This window comes from Mustela lutreola, chromosome 8 (assembly GCF_030435805.1).
Source record: "Mustela lutreola isolate mMusLut2 chromosome 8, mMusLut2.pri, whole genome shotgun sequence".
In the NCBI taxonomy this organism is placed as follows: Eukaryota; Metazoa; Chordata; class Mammalia; order Carnivora; family Mustelidae; genus Mustela; species Mustela lutreola.
Window position 1 is genome coordinate 7,472,755 of NC_081297.1, and position 6,000 is coordinate 7,478,754.

A 6,000-nucleotide genomic window follows, 5' to 3' on the forward strand; every position below is an offset into this window, starting at 1 on the left:
GAATCGTGCAGTATTTGTCTCTCTGTGCCTGGCCTGTTTTAGTGAGCGCGATGTGTGAAGTTTCATCAATGTGGTCCGACAACACAGGATTTCTTTTCTTTTTGAAGGGTGAATAATACGCCATCATATGGACGTGTGTGCTAAGTTATCTTTATCCACGGCTCCATTCCTGCTTCCTTGTCCAGGCTCTCGGGAATAATGCTGCAGTGAACACGGGAGCGGGGTGGGGGGCTCTCTCCAAGATCCTGAATTCAGTTCCCTGGGATGTGCCCCCAGAACTGGGATGTCTGGCTCACATGATGGTTCTAGGTTTAATGTTTCTGAGGCAGCTCAGTACTGTTTTCCATGGATCCGGTACCATTCTGTGTTCACACAACCAGGGATCAGATTTGCTTTTAAAGTTAGTTGATTGGGTTAGCAGTTTGACTTTAAACATTTATTTGCTCTGAGATCCCCTAAAGCGCCCAAGCGGGGTTCAGTAAATGCTGGTGCCTGTCTCTCCTCTCCCTGCTACTAAGAACCTAACAGTACACACAGGCAGAGATTAGAGCCGGGAGTCCCCTGCAGGCTCCGGATTCTCCCACCTTGCTTCGGTGACTGGCAGGAAGTCATGTCAGTTTCTTTCGTCCGCTGAGAGGGAGCCGTGGCCGTTCTCGCATAGGAATAAGACACTACATTTAAAGCACTTGGTGCTTCAAGAAAAGAATGCTCAAGACCCCCGGTCATTTCTCTACTGCTTTTCACAAGAGTCACACTTGTCTGGTAACCAGTAAAATACTTGAGTGAAGGAAAAAGCAAAGCCTGGACTATCGGTGGAGTGATGTGTCCGTTTTTGGCCATCTCCTCCTCCGGGCACACGTCCAACTTCTGGGGAACTCCTCTGCTTTGAGCCCTGCCTCCCATGTGGGAGCCTTCAGAGGGCTTTCTATATAGGGCCAAGTTTCCAGTTGTACAAGAAAGCTCTGCACTCCACCCTGGTGCTCCTCTTTTCCCCAGGGGCTCGCTCCTAGCAGGATCCTGCTGGGGGAGAGACGCTCTTAGCAGAGGAGTCCAGCTTTGATCTTTCTGGGTCTTTATGGGTCTAAAAAAGCTCAAATTCGGCAGTCCTGATTTTCAGAGGGAAGTAGGAGCTCGAGGGAGGGGGGGGAAGAGGTGGAAACATCCACCGGCACGACTCCATGCGTGGTCCTAGGACAGCAGCCGGGGCCACCCCTGGGAGCTGGCTGGGAACAGAGAATCTCAGGTCCATCCTACCCTCTCCCCAAATCAGAATCTGCCCCGTTCTGCAAATTCTCTGGGGTCACTCGTGAGCATTTTCAGGCTTGGGAGGACTGGTTTAGAGAAAAGCCCGAGCAGGCGTGTTCAGAACTGCGAAAGGGAATGTGTCCTCGACCGAGTCACAAACAGCCGGTGTCAGGACTGAGAAAGACAGAAAGTTCTAGAAGGATACAGAAAGAAGGTGTAGTTCTGAAGCAGACATTCTGTTGCAGAAGCTTCTGGGCTCCTTCAGCTGTGGGTCACAGGCAGATTAAGGGTCTGAGCCGGCGTGGGTAGGGGAGGCTGCATGTGGCAGGAAGGCGGTGGCGGGCCTGAGAGAGAGGAGAGAGACCACATTATGCGTTTTAAAGAGATACGCGCATGCGTATATCTTATTCATTTTAAAGAGATACTCGCTCATCATAAAAATTTTGAACACTACGTATGTGCATCACGTAAAAATGGACATTAGAATTGTCTTCCTGGGCACAGGCTCTGGGACCAAACTGCTAGAGCTTGAAACCCAGCCCTGGCGCTTGTCGTCTGTGGAATTTTGGGCAAATGATGAACTTCTCTGTGCCTTGGTTTCCTCTGGCGTAAAATGGTGACACCAGCAGATACTGTTCCCTGTGTAACATCCTTCAAACCGTGCCTGCACGCAAGTCTTATGCGTTGGACATTACGATTCTAATACTTCAAAGATATTTGGAACTTTGATCCCTTGGAGGGGCACCTGGGTGGCTCGTTCAGTTAAGCAGCTGACTCTTGGTTTTGGCTCAGGTCGTGATCTCCCAGGGGTTGGATCGAATCCCACGTCCAGCTCTGTGCTCAGTGAGGAGTCGGCCTCAGAGTCTCTCTACCTCTTCCTCTCACTCGTGCTCTCTCTCTCAAATAGATATTTTTAAAAAATTTAAAAAAATAAAACTTTGATCCTTTGGGGAAAAATAAGAAATAAAAAATAAAACTTTGATCCCTTTGGTAAAAGGAATTCATTCGTTTCCCAAATGGTTAGCTCATTATCCACGCATCGTTTACTGACTAATCTCTCTTCACAGGTGTCTTTGGGGTGGAATGGTGTCCCCACAGCAGATGTGTTGATGTCCTAACCTCCAACACCTCAGAATGGGGCCTTATTTGGAAAGAGGGTCACTGAAGATGTAATTAAGATGAGGTCTCGCTGGAGTGGGAGGTGGGGTGGGGAAGCTTCATCCAATATGACTGTTGTTCTTATAAAAAGATGAAAAGGACAGAGACACAGGGGTGACAGGCAGCAGCAGACTGTAGCAGGGACTGGAGTGATGGGGGCCCCCGAGCCCTGCCCCGGGGCTGCCAGAGCCTGGAAGATGTGAGGAGGGACACTCCGTTAGGGGCTTCAGAAAGAGCACGGCCCTGCCAGCACCCCAATTTCAGACCTCTTGCCTCCAGGACCATGGGACCTTAAGTTTCTGCCATTTGAGCCACTCGGCCTGTGGTATTTGTTTCTGGCCTTCCTGGGAACTAAAACAATATATTTTTGTTCTCTTGTCCTCGTGGCTTTTTCCTATGCCTTAGTGATACATTTTAATGAACGGTAAATCCAGTTTGGAAGAAAGAGATATTCAACATTCCTTTTTTTTTTTTTTTTTTTTTTCCAATTCACAGTTTTTGAGGTAAAATTCAGTATCTTGATACAGAAAGGCCCAAATCAGCAACGAGTACAGACGGTTGTAAAAATATTCCTAGTTTTCTGAGAATCTGAGTTCCCGTCAGTCCCACTGCCCAATGCAGGGCTCCTGGCACTCTGACCTCACCAATAAAGAATTTAAAGTCTCAGCCGCCATGCCTCCTCCTATTAATTGTGGAGAGTTCATGAAACCTAGTGGGGTGCCCTTGATGATTAATAAACTCTATCCATGGAGGGCGCTGAAGACCGTCTTGGTGCAAAATACATCTTCATTCCTCAGCTTATGACAACGTTAATTGTGTTAAGGACTCCCGGCGGAGCTGGAGAAAGAGAACGTCAACGCCAAGTTCGATTTCACTTGAGTCAAGAAAATCAGATTAAAATAATGAATGACACTCCGGGAATGCTGAGGTTTCCTGGGGGAGCTAATGAGTGTCCGTGGTCTTAGCATGAGACCCTCTCTGCGGCATGAATAGGGATGCATTTCATAACAGCTAAGCGTCAGGAAATGTGCTTTTAATTATCACTTAAGATGTAACCTGTCAGAGGTATTAGTCTCACTCGTATTTAAGGGGAATTGATTTTCAGATTGCATTACCCAGAAAGCTGAGGATAATGGAAACCCTGGTACCTTCCTGAGACCTCAGTCGCCCTGTGTATCTAAGCCCATGCTGTCCCCTATAGGCAGCTGCCAGATACACGATCTGTCCACAAGCAGCCCAGGTGGAGACCAACTCATTAGCCTTGAAGCGATTCCCGATGAATGAGACCCCGCAAAGCAGAGCCTGGCTCACGAGCTTCACTGCAAAGTGGGGGAGCCCCAGGGAAGGTTCATTAGGGGCTGAACTGCTGGCCGCGGTCACGGACGGGTCTGGCGCCCGCAAGGATACGGCACAGAAACAAGAGCTCACGGGAGGAGCATCCATGTGACCAGTGCCCACCTCTGGCTTAACCTTCCCTTGGTTTCCTTTCCACATTCAAGCACGTCCTAGAGAGGCCGGCCAGGTGTTTTCTGCCAACAGGCAGCGAGAAGGAAGAAAAGATGTCTGGTTTTGCAGGTGTTTCCCCAATTTAACCCGTTCACGTATGGGGATGGGGACTTCTCCTGAAGTCACCTTCTTGATTGTCTTGCTATAAACTTGTTCTGCTGTTGCAGCGACGAATCTCATATTGTGTAAGTTTGAGCTGTGCCCCGTGCTGGTTTGATACGTTTCAATGTTTCCTGTCATGTTAGTTAGCACCTGGATTGGGCCACATAAATACCATCTACTTTTGTGGCGGTAGGAATAATGACGCTTATCCATGGTAGGTGGATATTGTGATGGTCTGATGGTCTTGCCTGGGTTTCCTTCATTCAAATGCATGTTTGAGGGATGTTCTAGGCAGAGTCACATTAGCAAGGACCTTCGATTCTTCCTTGTCAGAATCAGAAGGGCTGAATGAGAATTGGACAGGGAGTGAATTTTTCACTATGAGATTCCCGCCGTGGTGATTTTCATGTCTGCATAAAACCTAACAGAATGGTAATGTGTGTCCCTGTATTCGGGAAAGTGGTGGGATCCCTGCATAATCCTGTGGGGCCGGTGGAGGGAGGTAAGAGGAAGGTGGAGAGAAAAAGACAAAGACAGATGACTGAAAAGCTGCCTGCCCCAGTCCACGGTCAGAGGACTGCTTTTCTCCAGTATGGAAGAAACAGCTCTGAAAAGAAAAACAGTCTGACCTGAAATCACCCCCACCTCAGCCTCTTGGTCCCTCCAAGCTACTCTTCCGCTCAGTGAATATTAACGGCCTCCCTTGTATCCATACCGTGAGACGTCCTGGAGCCATGAGGACAAAGATAGCTGTTCTCAGGGGCTTGTCTGGTTGATAGAGACAGAGAGGTTTGAGGACAGCTGGGAGGTCTACAAGGAAGTTCTCTGAATCAGATTCTGGGAGACGGGCAGCAGCAGAGAGGAGAACGGGGCTACTGGGGTATTACCCTAATATGGAGTATCCTAACCCGGGGAGTGGAAAATCATCCCAATCAAACCGGCCCATTTGGGACAATATCACACACCACCCCAGCTGGTTCGGCCCCCTGACTTCTGGGCGAAGGGCACGTGTTGTTCCCTACTTCACTGTTCGGCTGACCACAGAAGGAGAATACCAGTGCTCAACACCAGATGACGCTAATTAACAAAATTCCAAAGCCTGGAACCCTCACCATGTTGAAATTGAAAGTTGGCTCTGAACTCCCGAACAGTGTGGCTAAATGGCCTGATGTGACTCCTTTGGGTGTCCCCAGTGTGGGTACGACTCATTGGCTCCCACTGGGCTCATTCTGTCCTCGAAGGTGACCTTTCCCAGCGAGGGAGTGGATGGGGCAGTGTCTGTCTCCTGAACTTGCTCACCTTGGAGCCTGAGAAGGTGGCCACTGGCTTTTTTTTTTGGCTCAGTCTAGGCCGGACCGTGGTAAGAATCTGTGAGACGTCTCTGGTAGTTCTGTGGGCTAATGATCAAGAAAGTGGTGAGGTTCGAAGCCAGAGGACGATTGGATCTAGCCAACTCTTGCCTACTCAAGCACTGATGATAGGGATTCAGTCACTCATATTTGAACCATTTCCTTTATCCTCTGAGGGACCATAAACCACCCCATTTTACTCATCTTGAAACAGTTTTGGCAAAATACCTATCAGGGCAGAAAATGAAAATGAAACCTCTGTGGAGTTCCCCTGGGGCTGGGAGCGTTTCTTGGTTCCGGACTTTCCTCTGTGCTTCCATTACCACAAATAACGGAGGGTTGCTTCTGCATGATTTCAACTCACTGGCCCCAAGCATCACTGCCTCATTTGCTGTGTAATTGTGAGCTATATGCTTAATATCCATTTTCCTTCACATGACCTGATGATGAGGAGAAGCACAGGGGATTTTAGCTCCCCAGTGGGAGGTTGCCATGGTGTCCATGACTATGTCCCCAAGATGGACTCTTCTGGTGGTGTTACTATCCTGTCTAGGTCTAGAAGATTTTACTGCACAAATCCTAGACCCTCTGTGGGAGCGGATCCTCATGATGCTTATTGTGCCTTTCGTTGTCATTGTAA